This window comes from Anomalospiza imberbis, unplaced genomic scaffold, assembly GCF_031753505.1.
Source record: "Anomalospiza imberbis isolate Cuckoo-Finch-1a 21T00152 unplaced genomic scaffold, ASM3175350v1 scaffold_69, whole genome shotgun sequence".
Taxonomy (NCBI): Eukaryota; Metazoa; Chordata; class Aves; order Passeriformes; family Viduidae; genus Anomalospiza; species Anomalospiza imberbis.
The window spans coordinates 170,111-186,895 of NW_027100303.1; the positions used below are offsets into that span (position 1 = coordinate 170,111).

The following is a 16,785-nucleotide window of genomic DNA, read 5'->3' on the forward strand; positions in this document are numbered from 1 at the left end:
GGTGGCCATAAAGAAAATGAGTCTGAGAGGGCAGAACAGGGAACGAGCTGTGAATGAGCTCCTGTTCCTGAAGGACAAGAAGAACCCCAACATTGTCAGCTCTTTGGACAGGTGAGTGCCTCAGGCCTTATCCCGTGCCCGGGCCCTGCCTTAACCTTTCCTGGCATCCGTAGTCTGTAGCCTGATTTGAAAATGCCTGACCCAGCCGTATCTTCCCAAAACAACAGCCTGGCAGTTCGCTCCCTCCGTGTGCTTTTGTAGCTTTTGTTTGGTTTTCCCTTCAAGCTGACCCTGTTTTCTGTGTCTTACAACAAGTGCTGATAAACCACAGCAGAAATTATTTCCCTTGGCTTCTTCTTCCCAGCCCTTTCCCATTGCTGCAGATGCCAGGAAGACCAGGTTCTTGTTCCCAGAAATGCCTCGTTTGCCCATTTGTCACTGGCCTTGCCTGTTTCTGAAGGGACTTTCTGAAAGGTTTTCTGACCCCTTTTGTCCCAAGTGCTGCCCGGCCTCCTCCCCTGGATAACCCTGGGAGCTGTGTTGCCTTGTTCTGCAGGGAAGGGTGGAACTGATGAGTTCAGAAGCTGAACCAGCTGGGGGCCAGTGTTGTGGTTCCACATTGATCTGGGCCTTTGCTAAACTGCATTTTTCACCTGCTTGCCATCTCAGGCCTCTCCTTTCTCACAGGGGTCTCCTCCTTTAGACTGTGCAGATCCCAAGGGCTGTGCAGCCTGGCAGGAATGTCTCTCCATCGGATTCTGTCCTCATTGACAAGTGACCTGGCAACAAAACTCCACTCCAGGCTCTTCCATGGGAGAATTGAGCGCTGCACATTGGTCTCCATGCCACTGCTTTCCTCTTCCAGCTTCCTTGTTGATGGAGATCTCTGGCTGGTGATGGAATACATGGATGGAGGAACTTTGCAGGACGTTGTCAGACAGACACGCATGGCTGAAGGAGAGATGGCAGCTGTCAGTCGGGAGGTGAGGGATCCTGCCTGTGACTGCCATGCCTTGGACACGATGGTCCTTCCCAGCAGGGCGTGAGAGCAGGAGTGGCTCCAGGCTCAGGGCTTTGTTTCTCTGTTGTTTTTATGAGCTGGAGAAGAAAGAGCCCCTGCAGTGAACGGCCTGCCAGCAGCACTGCACTTCTGCTCTGTTCTTGTTCTCTTTCCTGCTGTTGTGGCACTCTCTGTCTGTTTTGGATTTGATGTGCTGTTCTCAGCTTTGCCTTGAACCGTTTGCCTGGAGCTTGTCTGCACTGCACTCCTGGCCTGTCAGAGCAAAGTCGCTGCTGGCAGAATTCTAAACTGTCCTTTCTTGTGTGATATATTCCGGCCATTGGTTTTTACCCTCGTGTTTCTTGTTCTCTCTCAGTGTCTGCAGGGCCTGCATTTCCTCCATTCGAACCGGGTGATCCACAGAGATCTGAAGAGCTCCAACATCCTTCTGGGAATGGACGGCTCTGTCAAGCTGGGTGGGTGTTCCTGGCCAGGCACGGCGCTCCCGGGGTGCGGCTGTGGGGCTCCTTCCCAGTGACAGCCAGAGCCCCACAAGGGCTGCTGGGGGCACTGCCTGGCCCCTGCTGCCAGCTGAGAGCGGCTGCCCCTGCAGAGAGCTCAGGAGAGGAGCAGGCTGTCAGGGGTGCCTTTGCTCTGGGAATGGCCCTCCCAGAGGGGCAGGAGTTGGAATCTAAAGCTGCAAGGGAATCAGTAAAAGCAACTGCACGAAAGCTGAGGGTTTCTTTAAGGGTCCAGTTCAGTCCCATCTTTCCTTGGCTACAGCCCTGAGGACTTTTCCAGCTGACTTCACTGCTGCATTCTCAGCCTGAGAGCGGGGAGTCTTTGTGCTTGGTTTCCTCATTCCAGCTGCCTTTGACAGTGTTTGTTTCTGTCCTCAGCTGATTTTGGCCTCAGCGCTCAGCTCAGCCCTGAGCAGGACCAGCGCAGCTCCATGGTGGGCACTGCTCACTGGATGGCCCCAGAAGTTGTCACCAGTTCTCCTTACGGCCCCAAGGTGGACATCTGGTCCTTTGGAATTGTGACCATCGAGATGGTGGAAGGAGAACCTCCTTACTTCAGGGAAACGAGGGCCATGGTAAGAGGCCAATTCTCCCGTGGTTGCAGAGGCCTGTGTGCACAGGGTGACCCTGCACTGGGAGCAGCAGCTGGAGGTTTCTGGACATGGGGAAGGGAATTCCCAGAGGACTGGAACCTCAACACAGACACATATTCTGCAGTCTCCAGACACAATTTGCTTTGGGATTTACGTTGTTTCAGTTCTTCTGGCTGTGAGGATGACCTGAAAATGTGAAGCAAGTGCACCAGCTCTTTACAATGGCTGTGGCAGCACCAGGGTTAGGGTTTTTTGGTTGGCATAGAAAAATGAGCTGTGAGCAGCATCTCTGCCAGGGAGGAAAGTGCCCCTGGAGCTGGGGCTGGGAAGCCAGGGTCGATGTGAGCACTTGTGGGTGGGAAGGAAGCTGGCAGAGCGCTGAGTTTGCTTTTCCTGCAGGCTTGCGCTCTGATCTGGAAGAACGGGACCCCGCAGCTGCAGGAGCCCAGGCGCCTGTCGGCTCTGCTGCGGGACTTCCTCGAGTGCAGCCTGGAGCCGGACGAGGAGCGGCGCTGGTCTGCCCAGGAGCTGCTGCAGGTGAATGCCAAGCGGCTGCAGGGGAAGCAGCAGCGCCAGGGAGGGGTTTTCTTGTGGGGCCCCCTCCGATGGTCTCCGGTCTCGCTGCTTTCCACACGCAAAGCAAGCAGAAACCTCGCCTGGTTTGGCTTGGCAGGGGCCTTTCGAGGTCATCTGCACCTGGGGCCACACAGCGAGCAGGGCCATCTTCAAGCAGCTCAGGTGGCTCAGAGCCCTGCCTGACATGAGCTTGGATTTTCCCAGGGAGGAGGCACCTCCCACATCTCTGGGCACCTTCTGTCAGTGCTTCCCCACTCTCCTGCTAAAAAATTCTGCCTCAGATCTCATCTGAGCCTGCTTCCCTCTCCTGAGTTTCAGACCATTTCCCTTTGTCCTGTTGCAACAGAGCCTGTGAGGAAGTTGACTCTGGAAAGTAACGGTTCATTTCTTTCTTTTTTCTCCTTTGGGCAGCACCCATTTTTATCATCAGCCAAGCCTCTCTCCAGCCTGACCCCTCTGATCACCGCAGCAAAGCAACTGAGGCAGCAGAGGAGGAGATGAAGCACTGGAGGACAGCGTTTAGTTACAGTAGTTAGTTAGGACAACTAGTTAGTTATGGTAGTTAGCAGTGCCAGTTAGTTATGGTAGTTAGTAGTGCTAGTTGGTTAAGGTAGTTAGGACAGCCTGTTTGTTACGGTTCTTATGACAGCCTGTTTTGCATGGCAGTTTTTTGAATAAAAACTCTCTTCAACCTCAACTCCCTTGGCGTGTCCCTTCCTTCTCCCTGTGTGACTCAGCTGCCTGGAACAATGTGAGGGGAGAGCGGGCCCAGCCTCGCCCAGAGCTGAGCCCCAGCAGAGCCCTGGCAGAGCCCAGAGCAGCCTCGGCATCTGCAGAGTCAGCCTGGAAGGAGGCGCTTGGAGCCTTCTCGGCTGCACCCGACTCTTGGTTACAAACTGTGGGTGGTGGAAAATGCCACCGGCTCTGCAAGAGGGCAGAAGGAGCCCCGGGAATGCCCAAGTGCTCCATGCAAGGGAAAAACCTGCCCTGGGTTTGTTATAAAGAACTATGTAGTTGGTGGCTTTTGCTATATTTTGTTGACTTCTGCAACTTATTCCTAATCACAACATGAAACATGAGCTGATTTTGATATAGGACAGTTTGTAATCACTTTTAACTGCTTTTGCTGTCGTACAACTTGTCGGCTCTTTGTGGCCAGTGCGCTGTCCCCTGTGTCGCTCATATCCTCAGAACATCATTCATGGATGATATTTTAGTTTGTGGACAGTGTGAAAAACATACATTATAGTTTTGGCTTTTGCAACGTATTGAAGTGGATGCTACGTGTTTTGCATTCGAATGTTAACTTTTGCAGAAGTAGCTGCAGTTGTGAAATAATAACTAATGCTTTTATTTTTGTAACTAACTGACAAGAATAACTCAGAGATATTTGTGAAACAGCTAATGTTGATTTAAAGTACTTGTGGAAGTAGCTAAAACCGTCTGCATGGCCTGATAACATTTAAGGAACGGGTGTGATGAGGACCCCTGCCGCTGACCCTTCGACTGTCAATAACTGTCGCCTGCTGATGTGGAAACCCAGGGCACTGGGAATATTTCTCTGTCTACTCTGGGGTTTCCTGACCCCCCGGGCAGCACTGACTTTGACCCTCATTCATGGAGAAAACTTCCAAAGCCTCAAGGTAAACTAGAAACCACAAAAGTGTGAAAGAGATTGTAGAGAATTGTAGAGAGTAGTGGAGTATGTCACATGGGTGAGACATTTAGGTTTTAGGATTTTTAGTATGTTATAGATGGGTTCAAGATGGAGGATATAGGGTGTCGTCTTGAGTTCCCTTCTTCTTTCTTCTTCTTCCTTTTTCTTCTTGGGTTAGGTGGTATCTTGTAATTGGGTAGAAAAATCTGCATTGCGGGTCTTTGGGGGTCAGTTATTGGGTTAGACTGGTGTTCTGGTTTGAAGAGGAAAACCAGTGAGAGACTTCAAGTCAGAAATACAATTTATTAGGAATAGAAAGAAAAAAAAAACTAAATACATGCAATAATACAAAAGGAAAGAAAACAACCACTGACAGAGTCAGAATACAACCTGACACTCTGGTGGTGGTGGGAGTCCAGACTGGAATGGCCTCAGTCTTCCCAAAGTGGCCGATGTGGTTCTGTCAGATCTTGTAGAAGGGTGTAATCTTCCTCAGAAGGTGCACTGGAGAAACCCCAGCTGTTCTCAGTGGTAAACTGCCCAGATTATATTCAGTCAGGAAATGCTTGTCTCCTCCCTCTGGGCGGAGCATCCCACAATGGGATGATGTAATTTCAACAGTCATGCAGTGACATTGAATGGGCCATTAACAACAGATATCCTCCCGGGGGAGGGAAAGATAAGAAGATAAGAGATAAGGAGCAGGTAGAAAAGGTAAGAAGATACTGCTCACAGATGGGAAATGAATAACATCTTGCATTTCAACCTGGGACAAAAGGAAAATAATTTAGGTGTCACTGCCACAGTGCCTACCCTGAAGCTCCCTGGCTTCGCTTGCCCAGCCGAGGCACAGTCAGCTGCGGGAGACACGCCCCTGTTTCTCGAGAAGATTCGGGGAGTGGCTAAGACAGAGCGCTTCTCTGTCTGCCTTGTAAGGAGGAGAGGCAGCGTCCGAGGAGATAATGAGGGAGTTGACTCAAGGCCGGGGAAAAAGTCTCAAGTTTAATCCAAGCCGACAGCCGAAAGCGCTCTCGAGGCTCTCACAATTGTCTTAAGTACCAGGATGGTGACCAGGGGGAAGGGACCCCCACCACCCAGTGGGGGGATTTGGGGGAGGGGAAGGCGGAGGGACAGACAGACACACAAACCAATGGGGGAAGTTTAAGGGAGCGACCCCTGGCCCTCGTCCACTCACTCTGCCCAAGGTGGAAGATTCTGGGAGAGTGGGATGGGGAACCAAGTGATGCACAGGGTGCCAGGGAGGGGACAGGGGAATGACTGAGCATTTTCAGGGAGATTGGCATTGAGGGAAAGGCAGGAAAGCTCAGGGGGAAACCATTGGGAGAAAACGGGGGTGAAGGGGCAAACCATTACAGAACAGTTACAGGGGTATAAAAACACAAAACAACATGTCACATCTTAATTGGATGGTGTAGTTTTTGATTAGACTCAAAATGCCTTATAACAAGAGATTGTTGGCCATTTTTGTGCTGCTTTTCCTGCACGCAGAGTCTGGTGCAGACAGTGTGATGAAGTTTTGATAAGGTAACAATAAACAGAAGCTGAAGACCAAAAAAAGTCCAATGCATCTCTAATGTCTAATTACATCATCAAATACTTGAATTCCAACTGATTTCCCAGAACTTGTTATAGCAAAAACCCCAGTGCTCTGATACTCCCTGTATAGCATAGACAGTGCCAGCACATGTTGGAGTGGGCACAGGGATGATCCCCCCTTATTTTAGTGAAGTTTTCACAACATTCTCCATTTGCTGTTTCCCTTTGCAGCTTCACCCATTTCTGTTGCAGAGTCAGAGATCCTCACCATGGGCTCTGCCTTCAGCTGTGCAGATTCCATCTGTGCAGGCAGGCAGAGCTTGGGGTGAGGGGCAGAGGGAATCAGCCCAATTCCTGCCCCAGGCAAGAAGAGGCAGGTCCATTGTCCCCACTTTGCCCCAGCAGTGTTAATTTGCATTTCTAAAGCTCCTCTGCTGGCTGCCTGGAATGCAACTTCTCTTCCAGAGCAGCCTTCAGCAGCCTCACATGTGCCCCCCCCACAACCTGCTGCTTTTTTTATTTTTCCTTCAAATCATCTATTTACTGTTTATGAGTGAAAGGGTCACCTGTAAATCTTTCCTTGTTTTGCAAAATGCAGCCTTAAGGTGAACGTCGAAAAATCCAGACCAAAATTTTGGTATCTCTCACACAAACATACACAAGAAAATTCCGTGGCAATTAATATTTTCTACTTCTCTTCGGAGTAAAAACTCATTCTCACATCCCTGGCCCAAACCTAACCGGCAATATTGAAGTGGGATTGCTGCAAAAAATACTCTACTGCTATAAATTTTGCACTGAAAGTGCAGGAAAAAGAAAAACTCCACCAATATGTTTAGTGTTAGGGTCAAGGCATTCCTTGATTCTGGCCAGGATCTGCAGCAGAAATCATTCCATCCCCACATAGCCCGGGTGTGCAGAGAATATCGTTCCATGACACGTGGGTTTAACTGGATTTTTCCCATACTTGATACAGTCTGAACCAATCTAAATCCATTGGTTTAATGTTCTGTAGTTTCAAGTTGTGCAGTTTTTAGTATTTGGGTTCCTGTTGGACCCGGATTTCTTGGCTTCTGCTGTTCATCAGGTCGGAACTGCTGGATTTCCTTCTCAGCCTTTTCCAGAGCAGGTGTCTCCAGCTCTGCCGGGGGCAGTGTCTGGGGTAGGTGTTGGTTGCTGTTTGCTGCTGGGCGTTATCTTTGTGGGAATCTTTTGGGCCATTCCCAGAGTGTTGAGATGTTAAACTCATCTCCACTGAGTGGTGGAACATCCCTTAAAAAAACCTTAACCATTTCTTTCCCTGAGGCCAAGGCAAACCAAGGCTGAGTAGAGAAATAAAATGTTAAAAATGTTAAAGTCTATGACCTGGTGTATTTTCCATCAGTGCAATCCCAGGCAGCGCAGTGTGTGAGTGTGGCTGAGACCCAGAGTGGAATTGTGCCGTTGTCTTCGCCAGCAGCTGTGGCAGTGCAGGCCCAGAAAGCACTGAAGCTGCAGCAGTGGCAGCAAGGATTGGCCCCGGTGGCTGGAGATGCCAAAGGAGGGTGCCCAGGCAGAGGATTTGAGCAGAAGATGTGTGGGCAGGCCCAGGGGCTTGCCCCGCTGTGGAGCCCTGGCTGCTGCTGCGCTGCCTTCAGTGCAGGCTCCGTGGGGGCCTCCCATGCTCCTGCTGCAGGCGGGAAGTGCAAATCTCCGGGGCTTCAGAGCCCTGGAGCCCAGGCTGAGGGGTCCCCCCGTGCTCAGCTGTGCTGGGGGCTGTTTCTGGCCTCAGGGACACTTGGCATGGGCCACGCCACTTGGCCACCAGTGGTGCTGCTTTGGCCTCCTTAGGCAGGGCCCGATGTCCTGCTTGGATGTTGGGAACAGCAAAGTGCCAAGGCAGGCTCTGTGCCAGCCCAGCTTCCTGTGGGAGAGATTTCACAAGAGACAGGACTCTGGCCACAGACTGCTTTAAATGTACATCCCTTATCCCCACCCTGCACTGGGTGGAGAATTACTAGGGTAAGGAATTCCCAAGATCAATTGCAAGGGAGAGAATTCAATATCAGCCCTGGGTCTGGCTCTTCTTCTTGCCAAAGCCAATGGCAAAAGCCGTACCCATGGCATCTTGGATTACAGCCCTGACTCCTTCCCAGGGGCTGTTTGGGTGGGCTCTCCCCTGCCCAGGAGGGCAATGCCTCTGCCAGGTGCTTGTGGCCGACCGCATCCCCTGGGTGCCGGGGCCCCCTTGGGCCCTGGGGTTGATCCCTGAGGGGCTGTAGGAGCTGTGCCATGGCCTTTGCCTTCAGCTTGGCCTTCTGCTCATCCCTTCTTGCATTCAGCTGCTGTGCCTTTGTGCCCAAGTGCTCCAGGGCCTTCTTCTGCCACTCCTGCAGCCGCGCTCACTGCCTGTGGGTGCTCATCCTCTGAGAGCTGCTGAGCTTTGTGCAAAGTCTTTCCTTTCTCCAGCGACCCAAAGCAAATGCTTAATAGAAAACCCTGATCCTTCCATGTACAATCTGCATTTCCCAGACGTTGCTTTGTTTTCCTCCCTGTGCTCAGGGTCCCCTCCCCAGCCCGTATCCCAGAGCCGGTCCCTGTCCTGCCGCAGTGTCCAAAGGCGGCCCCCCCGGCGGGCAGGGCCGGCAGCTCCACGGGGCCGGGCAGCGGCCGGGGCGTCCCGCAGGCTCCTGGGGGCCGGGGGCCACTGCCGGCCCTGCCCGGGGCTGGTGGGGTCAGGCAGCGCCCGGCGCTGAGCCCCGGCTGCCCCACAGCCCCGGCCCGGCCCCGCAGCTCCCCACAGGCCCCCAGCCCGTGCTCCCAGTCCCACACCTCTGCGCCCGGTGCTGCCGCTGCCCACCACAGAGAAACCCCCTGACATCCTGACCTCCTTCTTTTCCTCTCCTGGAAACCCGTAATGGAAATTATCTGGATCAGCTAGCAAATTCTGAGCATAGAACAGTGCTGAAAGACATCCCAGTCCTCTGTATTTTTCTGTTTTTTCCCTTCTCCATCATCCTTTTTCTCACCACATAGATTCCTCCTGCTGCTTCTTGCCTTCACCACATTGCTGCACACTGCCCTTCACCCGATCCCTTCCCAGCACACCAACACCATCCATCCCCTGTTGTCCAAATCCCTTCTCCACTTCCTTTATTGCCCCCCTGGGTGTCCATGTCCTTAATTACCTCTGGAGGAATGTGCAAACTACCTCAACATTCTCCCAAGGGATCCTTCAGAGACATTTTGGGATCATCATCCCTTTGGCCAGGACCCCTCCCTGGCTTTCCCTTTTCTCCCCTCCCTGGGTGCCCTGCCATGTTCACTCCCCGAAGATCCCAGTGCACTCACTGCTGAGATTTTCAGTGCTCTCTCCCTGCTGACTCTTCACAGACCCCCCTGATGTGTCCCTCGTCTGTCTCCTGGTCACTCCCGGGTCCCCAATCGATCCCCGGTGCCACCGACAGCCAAGGGAGCCGATCACCCAAAGTGGGTGAGGCACCTTCAGCTGCATTCCCTGCCCACAACCCCGGACGGTGGAAGGAATTCCGGATGAGCGCCAGGGTGTGCGGGAAAATTGACATCAGCAGAGGTTTCTGTCCACAAAGCAGACAGAGGAGTCCTGTAAAAGTAATTTCATTCCTAGAAATGGGAGAGGCCGTGGGACATTCCCCATGGGATCTCTGCAGTTGTTGGAGGACACAGCTTCCTTTTCATCCCAATTCTCCTGGCCACATCTCCCTCTCCCTTTCCCCATTGGCTGAAGTACTTGAGAGGTGCAGACTTCCCAATCCAACTGCTACATACCCCCTTCATATGCACCCCACTATTGTATAGCAGACGATATTCATGGCTCTGTCAAGTCTTTGTTGTTCTTCGGGAAGTTCATGAATTGAGCAGGACCTTGGCTGAGCAGCAGTCTGTGTCATCAGTTGATAACATTTCCTGAAACCGATGGCTTCTCTTGACTCTTCCTTATGCACAGGTGCCTGGCCGTATCTCGGAGCAGATTCACAGCATCTGTTTGTAAAGACACTTTCCTCCTGTTCCTTTCATGGGGGTCCCCCGTTTTCGTGACATCCCCCCTGGAGCAGGGTGTCCCCTCTTTGCTGCAGCCCCAGCCCTCAGGCAGAGCTCAGCCAATCAGAGCGCAGGGCGCTGATGACTCACCAGTTGCCAGGCAGACTCGCAGCTCCCAGCGTTCCCCACCTGGACCCCACCTGCGCCCCCCCCTCGGCCCCATCGCCCCCGCGAGGGGAATTTGGGGAGGTGGGAGTGGGGCAGCGCCAAGGCCGGGCCCCCCCGCGCTGTCCTGGCGGGAGCGGCTGCAGTGGGGACCGAGTGCGGGCGGAAGCGGCCGAGAGCCCAGCGCTGCCCCAGCCCGACCTGCCCCAGCTCCATCCCTGCCCCTGCGCTGGGATGCTGTGGGTCTGGGGGGAAGAGGGAGCCGGCAGTGGGTGCTGGGCCTGGGGGCAGGAGGAGAAGGGAAGGAGAAGCAGGGTTGAGGAACAAAATGGTCAAAGGATGGACGTGGCAGGAGAAGGTGGGATATTGCAGGAGAAGGAGGAATAGCAGGAGGAAGAGGAATGTGAGGAAGAGCAGAGTCACAGGAGGAGGAGGAGCAGAAACAGGAAGCAGCACAAGGTTCCACCCCTCCCTGTATCTGCAGCCTTCCCCCAGCCCCAGGAGCGCTGCTCCCCCCACATGCAGCAGGTGACTGTGGAGGGGGATCCAGGATTTTCACGGGGTTAATCTTGGTGTTTCTGAGCTTGCTTTGGCTAAATGTTGGTGCTTTGGTTTTATGTGGCAGCTGAATCTTTATCTTTTGGAGGAAATTATGGTTTTTGCTGAATTGTGAGGTTTGGGGTGTTTTTTATCTGTCTCTTGAAGTTTGCAGGATTTCTGGGGTGAATCTTGGTGCTTTGGAGGTTCTTACAGACACAAGATTCCCATTGAATTCCTGCGATGAAGTGGGGCAAGGAGGAACCTCCAGTCCAAGGTGCTCTCCTTTTGTTTTTTCCCCAAACCAGGATTTTTCATTCCAGGTTGTGGCTGGATGGAGGAGGAGGAAAAGCCCCGGAGATCCTGCAGGAGGAGGGGCTGCAAAACCAGCCCAGGGAGCTGTGGGGAGGAAAGAGCCCCCCTGAGCCAGGAAGGCGGCCAGAGATCCAGCCAGAGCACGGAGCTTCTGGAGAAGCCTCATGGCAGGGAGAAACCTCACACCTGCTTGGAATGTGGGCCGGGTTTCAACTTCCGCTCCAAGCTGATTGGGCACCAGGTGATCCACACTGGGGAATGGCCCTATGAGTGTGGGGAGTGTGGGAAGGGATTCAGCTGGAGCTCCACCCTGATCGAGCACGTGAGGATCCACACTGGGGAACGACCCTACGAGTGTGTGGAGTGTGGAAAGGGTTTCAGGAACAGCTCTGGCCTGACCCGGCACCAGGTGATCCACACTGGGGAGAGGCCCTACGAGTGTTCCCAGTGTGGGAAGAGGTTTCAGACCAGCTCCACTCTCCTCACACATGAGCGGATTCACACAGAGGAGAGGCCCTTCCGCTGCCCTGACTGCGGGAAGGGCTTCAGGCGAAACTCCCACCTCATCAGGCACCGGCGCATCCACACCGGGGAGAGGCCCTACGAGTGTGCGGAGTGTGGGAAGAGCTTCACGCACAGCTCCCACGTGATCCGCCACCAGGTGATGCACACTGGGGAACGGCCCTACAAGTGTGGGGAGTGTGGGAAGGGTTGCAGAGACAGCTCTGACCTGATCCAGCACCAGGTGATCCACACTGGGGAACGGCCCTACACCTGCTTGGAATGTGGGAAGAGCTTTGGGTGGAGATCTGCCCTGAGAAGACACCAGCGCATCCACACTGGGGAGAGGCCCTATGAGTGTCCCCAGTGTGGGAAGAGGTTTCACACCAGCTCCGATCTCCTCAGACATGAGCGGATTCACACAGAGGAGAGGCCCTTCCGCTGCCCCGACTGCAGGAACGGCTTCAAGCAAAACTCCCACCTCACCGTGCACTGGCGCATCCACACCGGGGAGAGGCCCTATGAGTGTGGGGAGTGTGGGAAGCGCTTCTCACAGAGCTCAACCTTGACCAAACACCAACGGAGGCACCACTCACGCTGTGAGTGCCCCGAGTGAGGGCAGAGCTTCATGCTCTTCTCCAGCTCCATCCCCCATGGGAGGATCCAGGCTGGATGATCCCCAGTGACCCCCGTTGGGCAGAGCCCTGGTGCCCCCAAATGGGGAATAAAACAGAGAGGAAAACAATGGAGCTGATAAAGGGGCCGATATCTGAGGCCTGACTGAGCAGAAACTGTGGGAGACACAGACACAGTTTAAGTCTCCCTGGGCAAGAAGTGACCAAGCAACCTGTTGTGAGACTTTGTGATAAGATAATGTTCCCAGGTGCCGTGATGTCATGAAGAATGTGTAACCAATGGGAAATTGTTAGCAAACATCGAGCCCTATCTGAGCACCACACAAGTAAAACCCTGTATAAACCCCTGGTACCCTCAATGAAATTGGCTTCTGGTCTAAACTCGGCTGTCCCCGTCTCTCCATCGTGGATAAGCCCTGTTGTGGGTGATCCCCGTTGGGTGGGGGGAAGGTGTTGGAGGGATTTCTTTCCCTTCTGCTTGTGCTGCTGTGTTTGGTTGGTAATAAATTCCCTCCGTGTGCCCAGGCTGAGTACCCCCAAGTCCCTCCCCACTGCCCCCCATAAACTGGACTGGGTTTAACTGGGAAGCTTTACTGGGAAGACTGGGAGCAGGCGGGCAGGGGCAGAGTGACAGCAGGGTTGGGGAGGACACACGACCCCCCCAAAAATCAGCGTGGGGATGAAGCGGGGGGTCCCGGCCGGGCCCGAGACCACGGGGAGGGTCTGCAGCCAGCGGCGGCTCAGAAGCTCTGTGGGCAGAGAAAAGGGGGTGACACCGGGCTGGGGGCCCCGGGGAAGGAGCACACACGCTCCTAGAAGCTGAGCCCCAGCGCCAGGAAGACGAAGCCCAACTTGGAGCCCCCGATCCCTGCCAGCATCTTGCTGCGGGCGGCATCCAGTGGCATCTCTGGGGGGTCTGCAGGGGTAAGGACCTCCCAAAACCTCTCAGAGACACCCCAAACCCTCTCCCAGTCCCTTCCCAGCCTCACCAGGACTCACCCTGAACCCTCCTAGTCTCTTCCCAGCACAACCAACCTCATCCCAACCTCTGCTTTTCCATCCCCAATCTCCTTCCAGCTCCTCTAGACTCACTCCAATCCTTCCCAGTCACACCCAGCACCTCCAAACTCCCTCCCAGTGTCCAGCAGGACCGCCAGAACCCCATCCCACCCTCCCCAGCATCCTTGAAATCACTTCTCAGCCCTTCCACACCTCCAAGCCCCTCTCCCAGCTGAAACCAGGCTGTCTCCAACTCCCTCCCAGTTGCTCCCAGCACATCCCAGTGGCTCTGGCAGCGCCCCCAATTCCTCCCCTGTACCCCAGTGCCGGCTCAGGGGGTGCTCCAGGCTGATGTGCTCCACCTGCCAGCTGCAGGTGAGCCCGTGCCAGGGGGATGTTTCCAGTAACACCAGGAGCAGGTAGGTCCAGTCCTTGTTGGGGACCATGTCGGTGGCCACCACAGAGAGCTCCTGCTGGCCCTGGAACCACCTCAGCTGGGTGTGGGCAGGGTAGAAATCCATCACGGAGCAGCCCCGGCTGGGAGCTCGAGGGCACCAGCGAGATGGATACGCTGGGGGACATTGGGAGAGAGCGGGAACAGACTGGGATCAGCTGGGGGGAACTGGGAGAGAGAGGGGAGGGGTGGGGTGGCCTTGGGAGGGACTGGGAATGGACTGGGAAGGACTGCGGAGGCACTCGGAGAGATGGGAGGGGATGGGGGGCACTGGGAGGGAGGATGGAGGTCTAGGAGTGAACTGGGAATGGACTGGGAGGGACTGGGGCGGCACTGGGAGGAACTGGGAACGAAGCGCGCGGCACTGGGAGGCCGAGTCCAGTGCGGGGCACTCGGCGCTGCGGGTCTGCCTGGCAACTGATGAGTCATCAGAGACACGCGCTCTGATTGGCTGAGAGGCGGCAGCACCACGCTAGGCTGAGATGGACAGCCGGGAGGCACTGGGAGAGACTGGGATGGACTGGGAGAGCCACGGGGGTCAGTGGCAGGGACACAAGGTCTCGGGGATGGGCACAAGGAGGGCTGAGGGCTCTGGGCCGATTCCAGGGAGGTTTTGAGGGGCTCCAGGGTCATTGCCAGGGCAGGGCCCGAGGGGACACGCTCTGCCCCGCGCTCACCTCGGCGCTCCGTGAGGAACGGGCTGAGATACTCGTGGTTGTACCGGCACAGCCAGTCCGCCGCAGCCCTTTTTTGCTGCATAACGTCTGGGTCGCTGTTCCACTACCTGGCTGCTGTCTCCCCATAGGGGGTGAACCCCAAAAAGTGCCCCACGTCGCAGTCGAACATCGCGTACTGCTCCCGATTGTAGATGAACCTGCTCAGGTACCTCACCTTCTCCGTGCCGTTCATGAAGTGACACTCGGACTTTCCCACGTACTGGAACACCCCTGTGTGTGCAGGACACAGGTCCGGGGGTGCCCCCCCAGCACGCCCAGAGCTCCGGGATCCACCCTGGATCCCCACTCCACACCGCCCGTGGCCCAGGGCACCCATGGATCCCTCCTGCCCGAGCTGCCACTTCCTCTTTTCCACCCTTCCCCCATTTGCCCTTCCACATCCTCTCCCCTTCCACCTCCAACCTCTTCCCCACTCACTTTTAGGATCCCATTGTCCTCTTTCCCACCCTTTCCCACCCTTTTCTAACAATCCCCAGCCCCCCCTCCCGCTCAGTTTTGGGGTCCTAACCTCCCCTTTTCCCCACTTTCCCACCCTCTCCCAACCCTTCCTCACCTGCCCCCAATCCTCAGCCCCTCCCGCTCTTCCTTTCGGGGTCCCCTCCTCCTCCTCCCCCTGCAATTTCGGGCTCCCACCGCCCCCTTTTCCCCATTCTCCCCCCTGTCCCACCGCCTCCCGCCCCCCCCGCTCTCCCGAGAGCTCCGCGCCCGCAGCCGGGGGGGCTCCCAGCACCACCAGTGCCACCAGTACGGCCCCAGCTGCCGCCACTCGCCCCATGGCCAGCGCCGCCCAGGGAGCACCAGCCCCAGAGCGGCCGCGCTGCGCTGGCAGCACCAGTCCGGAGCAGCGCGGGCTCAGCAGCGCCGCGCGCTCTCATTGGCTCCGAGCACTTTTGGGCACCGATTGCCGAGGCTCTGCCACACAACCGATGACTCCTCAATTCCTCGCGCTTTCATTGGCTGCAGCGCGTTTTGGCTGCGTTTGGATTGGCTGAGCGGTTCCGGGACGCTGCAGCCCCGGCTGGGGCTTTTCCAGGCACGGGGAGCCTTGGGGCGCTGCGCAGCTGGGAGCTCAGCTGTGCCCAGAAATGTGTGCCCGGCTGCGCGGGGTCTCAGGGGTGCCCGTGGCGAGGGGTGACGCTGGCCCCATGCCAGGCACCCCCCAGAGCCGCTCTGTCCCTGCCCCCCGCAGCCGCACAGGGACAGCAAATGGATCCGAGGGTTCCTGCCTGGGGACAAGGAGCGGGAGAGATCCCTCAGCAAATCCGGCACGGGCACAACAGACCCGGCCCGGGCACAGGGAGGGAATTTATTACCAACCAAATCACACCAGGACAAGGAGAGGGGAAAGAAATCTCTCCAACACCTTCCCCCCACCCAACCGGGATCACCCAGAGCAGGGTCACCAGGGCTCTGCCCAACGGGGCTCACTGGGGATCATCCAACGTGGATCCTCCCATGGGGGATGGAGCTGGAGCAGCGCACGAAGCTCTTCCTGCACTCGGGGCACTCACAGGGCCTCTCCCTGGTGTGGAAGTGCTGGTGAGTGACAATCCCTGAATTCCACCTGAAGCTCTTCTGACATTCCAAGCACTCATAGGGGCATTCCCCAGTGTGGATCCTGTGGTGCTCGGTGAGGTCAGAGGTCCCACTGAAGCTCTCCCCACACTCCCCATACTCACAGGGCCTCTCCCCAGTGTGGGTGTTCTGGTGTTCCATCAGGGTGGAGCTGCAGCTGAAACCCTGCCCACATTCCAAGCACTTGTGTGGCTTCTCCCTGCCATGAGCCTTCTCCACCAGCTCCGAGCTCCGGCTGGATCTCCGGCCACCTTCCTGGCTCAGGGCGGGGAGCTCTTTCCTCCCTGCAGCTCCCTGGGCTGGATTTGCAGCCCCTCCTCCAGCAGGATCTTCGCGGCTTTTCCTCCTTCTCCATCCAGCCATGCCCTGGGAATGACAAATCCTGCTTTGGGGAAAACCAAGGTGGGAGCACCTTGGAGTAGAGGCTCCTCACTGCCCAAGTCCACCCCTAGAACTCAGCAGGAGTCTTGTGTCCATGGAAATCTCCACTATATCAAGGTTCAGCCCAAAACAACTCTCCCAGGAGTTCCCGATCTCTGATCTCTCCACTTTTGGCGTTTCAGAGGTTTCCTTTCCCTGGGGTGATGGGGGTCCAATGGCTCCAGGGGTTCCCCCTTCTCCGACATCCTGATTAGGTATGATCCAAGAGCTTCTGCGGGTCCATGGGGTCCCTTCTCCCCTGATGATTTACTTTGAGGTCCCAGGGGTCCCTCCTCTCAAGGCTCCCCCCCTTTCCAGCCAGCCGGGGTTCCCCCAGCTCCAGGATCGCCCCTCTGTTCTCTCCCCACTCCGGGGGTCCCAGGAGTTCCTCTCCTCTGCTTCCCCGGGGGTCCCCAGGACCAATGTCCTCCCCCTGGTGACCCTGGGCAATGGCCACGTGGACTCCCAAAGATCCCCCCTAGGGGCTCAGCTTTGGGGTCCTGCAAGATCCAAACCTACACACACACACACACACACACACACA

The 16,785-nt window shown here is 55.9% G+C and overlaps 2 pseudogenes; one reads left to right on the plus strand and one right to left on the minus strand.

Moving 5' to 3' along the window:
• LOC137467576 (uncharacterized) overlaps positions 1 to 16,785 on the plus strand; it is a 441,429-nt pseudogene that overhangs the window by 19,814 nt on the left and 404,830 nt on the right.
• LOC137467585 (class II histocompatibility antigen, B-L beta chain-like) lies at positions 12,869 to 15,021 on the minus strand (annotated as a pseudogene).